Source organism: Hibiscus syriacus, unplaced genomic scaffold, assembly GCF_006381635.1.
Source record: "Hibiscus syriacus cultivar Baekdansim isolate YM2019G1 unplaced genomic scaffold, ASM638163v2 tig00013584_pilon, whole genome shotgun sequence".
In the NCBI taxonomy this organism is placed as follows: Eukaryota; Viridiplantae; Streptophyta; class Magnoliopsida; order Malvales; family Malvaceae; genus Hibiscus; species Hibiscus syriacus.
Window position 1 is genome coordinate 15,553 of NW_024062304.1, and position 9,772 is coordinate 25,324.

Sequence of the window (9,772 nt, forward strand, 5' to 3'; positions counted from 1 at the left end):
AGTCTCACTCATCGAGTAAATCTACAAGCTCTACAGAAATAATTTGAACATAAGTTAGACTAGCATCAGGAACCTCGAATATATTTAAACTCATAAAATAAGGTGACACAGTTTTTGAAAAATATCTTGAAAATACGGATTTTTTGACTCATCCACAGTCCGATTATTTAAAACTGAAAGTTCTGATACCACCAAGTGTAACCCCCTAAACCCGACCTGGACGTTATACCCAAATCTAGGCGGTCACATATCGCATTCTGAAATTCTTTTCATATTTAAAACAACGTTAAAATTCATATAACAATATAATATAAAATTTATCCATAATAAGGATTCATACGATAAACATATATATATATATATATATATATATCAGAAAACCGTATGAAACATTTACGGAACAAAATACCGGTAATACAAATATATCAAGACGGTAGCAAAACATGTTCACCAAAATATAACAAAGGCATATAGAGATATAATTATTACAAAAGTAGGAGTAATCGATCTTCTTGATGCCAAGTCTACTAGCCTAGTATGATATTATCTGAAAATATTAAAATTTATAGAATTAGCTAAAAAAACTCAGTGTGCTCCCTACGGTGTATAAAAACATATAGATAAAATATCTTAGTAAAAATCAGTTCATCAAATATGCTTTAAAACATGAATAATACCCCCGCCCAATAACCAGAATGTGTAGGTTCTTCAAACCATACACCCACATGTACACCCAGTCAGTGCTTACCATGTGCACAAAGCAGAGGAGTCTGCGGTAAGGTCTTATCATGTGCACGCAGAGAAGCCTGCAGTAAGGACTTACCTTGAGCACAAAGCCGAGGAGCTTACGGTAAGGACTTACCTTGAGCACAAAGCAGAAAAGCTGCGGTAAGCAATAAGGTCTTACAAGTCATAGATTAGGTCTGATATGCTTCCTCCAATAATACTCCAATGACATAAATAGCATGTATGTATTTGAATGAAAACAATAGTTTAATATATTAAAATATGAAAATATTCCATTTTCAGAAATCAGATATGAAAATATAGAAATCCAGAAATCCAGAAATCATATTTGAATTATATAGTAAATCAGATATCAGATAAACCTTGTTCAGAAAATCAGATATTGTGTCGTAATAATATTCAGTATTATCAGAAATCTCAAACAATTCAGACATATAGTTGAAAATAGTCTAAATATTCTGTCTAAATATTCTGATAGGGAAGCCTACTACTGAGTCTGTCGATCACGATCAGCGGTAGCGCTAGATCCCACGAATCAAAAAATCCATATCGGAATCCTAATATGAATAATACTAATCTTTTTTTAAACAATTTACGGAAAGCTACAGGTAACTCTCGAAAAATACAGATTGAGCGGATCTGACAGACGAGAAATATCGGATCTAATTGACCCTCGGTCGGGTGAAACACGAGTATCTTCATAAAAATATACTCTCGAATCAATTCCATAATTAGTCCTAAAAATAGCAAAAATGCTACAAATACTAAACATTTTCGGATTAACGGGCTCAATTCGGGGGGTTTTAGGTCAAAATTTGGCAAAACGGATCACGAAATCAGACTCAGGACGTAAAAAACATAAAATATGACTTTTTGAAAATTTTAACTTTTTGGTCAAAGTAAACGGTCAACGATCAACGGTCGGATCGAGTCGGACACGAGTCAGCTGGTCAGGTTCGGGCAAGATCTAGAAACCACCAGGCGGTGGTATTTCCCCACGCACAGGCGACGGCTTGTGGGGCGCGTGCGACGTCATACAGGGTCAGAAAATTATTTTAAAATTTCATACACCTATTTTTAGGGGTTTTGAAACACTTACCAAGCTCGGTTCACAACAGTGAACGGCAGAGAGTTCGATTTCGAAACGGCATAAACTTTATCTTCCTCACCCCTCACACGCCGACAACAACGGATACAAAAAGGACACCGGTGAATCGGGACGACACAAGGAACACCATGATGCGGGAGGTGTGGAAAACTGAGCAACAGTCGACGACAAATCGACGATCAAAATTTTCCTTCTATAAGAGGAAAATATTGAAGAGAGAAAATAAAATAAAATTGAATTTTCCCCATATTTAGGGGTTACATAAACCCTAAAAAGAAAATAGTAAAATCACACTATAGGTCCTTCAGCTTTAGTTGCTTTTTGAATTTCGATCCAGATTCAATCAAAATTTCACTTTAGTCCCCAAATTTAATCAAAATTCAATTTAATCCTCGAAAAAATTTTAAGAAAATTTTAGGCCCTATTTTGAAGTGTGACAACCCCTAACTTGCATACATTATCCGCTATCCTCCATTACAACAAGAGTTTATCCATACGGATTTTCATTTTTTTTTTGGAATATCCTTAAAAGATCATATCTCTGTACAGATATCTAAAAATGTGCAAGACACGATAAAAATAAGGTTCGAAACAATGTATAGGCGGATATTTAATCAATTTTGATTACAAAATGATTGACATTTACAGGGTAATGAATGAAATAATCTCGGTTGAAGGCTAAGCCATAAACTAAGATGAAGGCAAAAGGCAGATTATAAAGCAAATATCTATCTCAATCCTCGGCCATTAGTCATATTGTAGGAAACCTTTACAATGACTGATAATGGTATGTTGAGGTTATGGCCTCCGTCTCCTAAAAGTCTGATCCGTCCGAAGATGGGAACAGAGTCGTTCGCTGTTGCATTAAAGGTTATGGTTAAGACTTGTTTCCCCCCGTGCTAATGAAAAAACAAGTTGGAATGACCTTCATCGAAATCCCTGAAGGAGTGGTCCAACTGACTTTGTACGTTTCGTTTCTGGCAATGTTAGTCACTGATCTTTCAACTGTTTTAGACTGGTTCAGTTTAGCAATGGTGACTGATGGCAGGTTCAGGTCAACAGCGGCGATGGTAGAGTTATAGCGCTGACAGTTTTGACCGGTGTAATTCAAGACTGCAGGACTTGAACCATTAATGCCACAAAGAAAGGACATATATTCCTCATATGCTGCAACAAGAGCTTGATGGGATTAGAATGAGATGCTATAAGTTTATAGAATGTTTATAATAAGTTTCATTAGCTCAAATTAACTTACTGGTATCAAAGATAAGACCCGGATCAAGAGCCAAAGTTGCATTTACGAAGCCACTCCCCATGTCAAATGGCGTCGCTGGAGACTGGTTTAGATCAGGATTCGCGTAATCACGCTGAGCCATTATTGGACAGCCATTTTTTTTCGTAAAGAGAAGCTGTTGTAGAAAGTGCCGAAGCAATGGCTGCAGGACTGAAATGAGGAAACTTCTGCTTTATCAGTGCGGCAAGACCGGCAATATGAGGAGCTGCCATGCTTGTCCCGGACATCATCGCAAAGTTTTCACCTAAGATGTGAAGTTAAAGATTTTAATAACAATGCAGCTGATATCGAATCATAATCTGAGTTATCTATCACTTCTTTAACTGTTACCTTGGAATTCAACTGAATCTGTGCCAAGAGAACTCCAGGCGGCCCATATAGAATTCCCAGGGGCAACCAAGTTCGGTTTCATTATGTCCGCATCGTCTAGAAAACTGTCTTCAGGATCTGGTCCTCGGGCAGAATAAAACATAACCTTCGGAGCCGAAATGCTGTAGTTTGCTTTCAGTCCACCAGAAATGCTTGGAACTGCCCTGAATCTAATAATGTTCCCCGTAGACCCATCTCTTTCCAGAGAAGAATTGTAATATTGTAGTAAAATCTGTTCATCATTGACATTAAAAACAAGAAAGAAGATATTGAGAAAGAAAAAGTAATTCACAAACGTTGTCATGAAAAGGAAAATACATAATCAAACCTTGGAGTCATTTGTGGAAGGAATTATGATGCCAGGCATGTTCAGTGGTGTCGGATTAAGCTGAAAACCGATTACGGAAGGATCCATGTAGAACACAACTCCAGCTGCACTGAGGTTTTTCGCAGTTTGTAAGGCCTGCTTGACCGTGGAGAGTCCAAGCACAAACCGGATCGAATAGCTACATATTAACAGGTTTCCTTGGATAAGTTCCCCATTGAAGTTACTGGAGTCTTGGCATTCACTAACATACATATCGTTGGCAAGTGTAGCTTCATTGCTTAGAGCATGAACTGCAGAAATTAGCGTATACATTTTATCCGTATCTGTACCCGCTGCCAAAAACATAAAGAAACCAAATTATTATATATCCTTTTAGTAATAATCGGGGCTCGGAACAAAATCTACAATGCCAAAGTTTTGGTATCTAAGAATCGAAATTACAAGTTTAAGGAGTGAGAGTGACAACAATCAGTCCGAGCAACACATACCCTGCATGTTAACTTTCAAGCACGCATAAAAAACAAAAAACTCATAGGCCATCAGATAATCTCGTATGAATAAAGGCCATAGATTTGAGAGGTAAACCTACGTGCAAGTCCAACTCCAGGGATAGTTACATTGTTTCCAAGGACGATAGAGTTAGAATACACTCTGTCATGAGATGCAGCGCCGACAGTGAAGATCCACGGACTGAAAGAAGACATGCTCTTTAGGTGATGGTCCAGTATTGCCAGCAGCTTGGACAACGAAAATACCAGACTTTACAGCTGACAGCAATGCCATGTCAATGGGATTGAAAAAAGTTGCAATACCGGGGGGACGTCTGTTGGGAGTTATTGATAAGCTTATCATGTCAACCCCGTCTTGTGCAGCCTGCAAATGTATTACGAACAAGTAATTAATTATAGACAACAAATCAAAGGCTGTAAGAAAAGAAAGGATGCTATCTCCATTCTTAATTCTTATGAATTGATAAATATGTTTCCACTTTAGTCACGAGAAAATCCAATCCGAGAAGATTCCTTTCTTCCAACTAAAATTTTACACAAAACCTTGCATGCAGTTGTCATGTGAGAGAAACATTTTTGCGGATATGGCAACCGAAATGATGGCATACCTGGTCTATGGCAGAAACTACATCTGCAGCAAATCCTCCAAAGCTCTTATATAAAGCTTTGTAAGCAGCAATACTGGAAATATGGCAATATTATTAGTATAATCAAATATAAATGAGTTCTATATGTTTGATTCTATGATCCTTTCTAATAATAACCTAAGGTTATTTTAGCCTCTAAATATTGCCAGTTTGGTTTGAAACAATTATAGGTTTGAACATTTGCTTCTATAAAAGAAGATTCATAGATATAAAAGAAAACTAAGTTTCAGGAACTTACTGTGAACGAGAAGCCATCCCACTAGCATTTCCAAAGTAGTTCCCAGCTACAACCACTGGAATCCCATGGTTTCCTGCAGCAACCGAAGCCGTGTGCCTGCATTTATATTGTATTCATCGTCAAACATTAGAAGATTGAATCAAGACCAATAATATTTCACCTCGTAAACAAGTGTCTGGAATATAGTGCAGATTACGCAACATAATACTACGAAAACACAAGTCGACAATTAACAAGATGAACAAAAACCAGTAAATATCCACTCACGTGCCATGTCCATCCCCGTCAAATGGTGATGCGTGGTCCTGAGACGAATTGAATATTCCTCTTGTTATAGCAGATGCTGCAAAATGGCGTGCTCCAACAGGCTTCCTATTGCATGATCCGGAAGGAAAGTCCCGAGTCACCTCACAAATCCCAGAAAAATGGTCCGGAACAGGGTACGGATGATCTGATACATCATTGGAAAAGGTGGAGTGAGTTGGATCGATACCAGTATCAATAAACCCCATCACAATTCCCTCTCCAGCAGTCCCGTATCCGCCTTCCTGTGGACATGCACCCTTTGATACACCTAAGAACTCTGGAGTATATGTGGTTGCAGTTCTAACAGAAAAGTCCAACACAACGTTTGCAACTTCTCTTCTCCCCGAAAGCTTTCCCACCTTAGAAATAGAAGAATACGACATTATTTCTCAATTACAAGAAAAATTTCCAAATCATTTAGCATAAAAAAATTGATAGATGATGATGTACCTGTTGAAGAGTAATAAGCACTGAAAAGCCATTAATTAAGTAGTGGTAACTATATAACTTAAGACATTTCTCCCCACCCAAAGCACTCCTCAACAAAGAATCATGAACTCGAGAAATATAACTCCACCTCTGATGAGATCTGGAATTGTTCCTGCATACGCATTCAAAAGCCTGTTGAACTTAGAAAAGGATGGATTAAACATTTGATATTTATGAATTCCAAGTGTCAACACGAAGAAGCTGAAGCATTCCCACATATATTTTTTTAGAGAATTAAGGGCCATTGTTGAACACAAATGAAAGACAAACTACCTGAATAAGATGCAGATTTACACTACACAAATATATACAAAGTAAGGGTAAAAAGTCCATGCCTTGGTTTGTAAAGACTGCTTAATCTCTCTGAAGTAGAGCCATTGTTGAACCCTTTATGTGTTTTTAGTTCTTCCTCAAAGTAACGAGCTGAAGGAGCTTGCTTAAGAGTAACAATGTAAACATCTGAATGCGAATCCTCTTGACTCAAAGTATTCAAACCCAACCCAAAAGCAAGTGGCATCAGCACTAAATAAACCCAACAAAGTTTCCCCATTTTCTCTGGGGAAAAAACCCAGATTTAAACCAAGCTCAGTTGTGAGGAAGAAAGCTACCCTTTTCTGAGGGAAACGATAAATAGAGAAACCCTTTTGCTCTTTTTGCACGCTTTTTGAGGTTTGAGTCAGAGAACGGAGAGAGTGGAATTTATAAGGAAAAAAAATCAATTTTGGATGGATACGTGCTTGGATTTTTTCTCAACGTTTTTCTTGTTGTTTATTGCTACAAAAGAAAGCTAAAATTATTGATCTTTACGTTATCGACATACGTGTTACATTACAAAATTTACGAACGTTTGCTTTTCTTCATTTCCGACAGCTTCATATTGCAATGCTTCCTGTCTTTTGACTTACTCTTCTATTTTCTTTTTTTTAATCAACTACTCCAAGTTTAAAAAATTGTTTTCAACCTTCTTTTAAAAAAATAGTTATAATCATTAAAAAAAACTACTATATTTTAACAAATATGTAAGTTAACATAGAGGGTGGAATCAACAAATTTAAACTGCGGTCAGAGAAATTGAAGTTTTATATATATAAAAATTAGATGATTTAAAAGTCGTTAATTTCTTATGTGATAATTATGATAAAATTCAATAACAACATTAAAGTTTTTTTCCCTTTTCTTTTTGTGAGAATGGACAATCATCACTGTCTTCCCTCCTTATCCATAAAACAAACCAAAAGCAACAAAAAGATCACTACTCTTATTTTATTCTATATACTATGAAACTAATTCTAGTGTTTTAAATTATTTATTTCCATATTGTTGAAGAACCATGTAAAGATAACGAAAGAACACAAGAATTTTAATGAGGTTCGGTAATGTGCTTACGTCCTCGGTGCCTAGGCGGCGCTAGAAGTTTTATTCAATGTCTCATAGGTTTAGGTTGCATCTCTATTTATAATAAAAAACCTGGTACATAATTACATAATTAACCTTGTATCGTATCGCGGGGCTACGGCCCCGCACCCCCAACCCACATAATCGTAACCCCCTCTACGAGACTTTCTTTGTAAGAACAGTTGATGTTCGCTCACTCCGCTCCATCCCATGTCCTCTTTACTGGTATATTTATGAGCTATACCTATCACATATATAAAATTACTATATATACAATGAATTTGCCTATAAGTAAATTATTAAAAATAAAATCACCTTTTTTTAACTTTTTACCCGAACATAGAAAGGAAAGAAGGAAAATATTTAAAGGACCGACATACCATAGGTAGATAGAATTACATGAAACATGCTAAGAAAGGTTAGGTTAGATATGATGTTGAGCTTTATGTAAAGATAGTGAAATGATAACATCAAACATTTGACGTAAATTCCATAAAAAAACATTTGACGTGAGTTTTTTTTTTAATTTTATTTTTATAAGTCAAAAGGTTATGTAAATTTTAGCATTATATTTTAATTCTTTTATTTGAAAAATAGTTAAATCGATTCATGCAAACAACACTGAATTCTACGCAAGTATTTAATTAACGAAATCGTTTTAATGAATAAACTATTTTAATCTTTTTTTAATATAAAAAATTGATTTATTGTTTTAATGAATAAACTATTTTACTTTTTTTTTAATATAAAATGCAATAAAAATATAAAATATAATATTTAGAGTTGATGATAAGGTGTTTTACGGTGCTAAAAAAGAAGAAGAATGTGAATCATTACCATTACTTTGGTATGATTCAATTAAGCCCATTTCGATGTGCATGCTTTGCCTTTCTAAAAATCATACGGCCTTTCACTTTTGCCGCATTTATTATACCCAAACTATCCTGTTTTTTATTCTTTTTGTATTAAAATATCGAACATTTATTAGTAATAATTAATTAATTTAGTTATATCTATACAGGTCAATGAAAGTACGATAAGATTCTAAGTCAGAGGACAAGTATTTAAAATTTTGAAAGTAAACCTATTTTTAGAATTTGAAGGGACGAAATTAATAAAGTAAATCTATTTATAGAATTTGAAGAGGGCGAAATTAGTTTTTTGATAGATAATATAAAAAATATTTAAAATATATAAGAATTTAAAAATTTTAGGGGTAACCTGCCCACATGCTTCCCTCGATTCGTCTATGAATAAAACCAAATATAATTTCACCAATTTGATTTAACATTTTTAAATAAATAAATATATATATTGATTTAAATATAAAATATTTGTATACAATATTATAATAAATTAAAAATTCAAACCGGTTTCAATAATTGTAGTTTTTTAGTTTATAATTACAAATTAAATTCAATCTATTTAAATAATAATAAAACCAAGTTTAATAAAAAATGAACTCGACTCTAATATTCAAACTGGGTTTTGATTTTTTTTTCTTTCTTTCTTGCTTAGCCCTAGTGTTGTTGAACTTTTTTTTTGAGAATATTTATATGATATAAATGTCAAACATAAATATAAGAGTTTGAGAAACTTAACATATAAATTATGTCGTGAAATTTTTGAACGCAGAACAAATTAGAAGTAGAAGGTGGGAAAAAGGTCGAGGTACGAAAGACATATAAAATACAGTAGTAATATTTGAATGAGAGAAGTGAAATTAGATAAGAATTGAAGCTGATTTTTTAGATTAGAATATCAAGACTTGCAATCATTATTTTTTTAACATGTGTAATATTTTTTAAGATATATTCTTACAACATGGATCAGTTATCAATTTTCTTTTTAAAACATCTTGAATGTCTTAATCGGACGTCAAAATATGTCTATTTTAGTGAAACAAAATCTAAGACTTTTTTAATTTATCTATCGTATTTTATTATTTATTTAATTATTTTAAAGATTAAACCAACAGTTATATTTATTGTAAAATAGTAAATATTTTCGGACTTTGAGACATAGCTAGCACTTTTAGTAGCGTTTATAAAAAATGTCACAAAATGGTAACATTAGCGACGTTCATATGAATTCGCCGCAATATGTATGTACCTATAGTGACGTTTTTTGTTAAAATGCCGCAATAAACTGACATAAGGTGACGTTTTAAAATAGATGCCGCAATTGTATAGTACTTTAGTGGCGTTTATGAGTACAAACGCCACAATTGTTCAGTCATTTATCCCCATACTCTTCTCCCCATTGTTACTTTGTTCCAAATCCTTAATTTTCTCCCATCTCTCTAAATCTCACCAGTCATTGCCGAATAGTTGGTCTTCGTC

General features: G+C 34.4%; 1 pseudogene; it reads right to left on the bottom strand.

Moving 5' to 3' along the window:
* Positions 1-2,467: 2,467 nt before the first annotated feature.
* On the bottom strand, positions 2,468-6,666 carry LOC120206268 (annotated as a pseudogene).
* Positions 6,667-9,772: the final 3,106 nt, after the last annotated feature.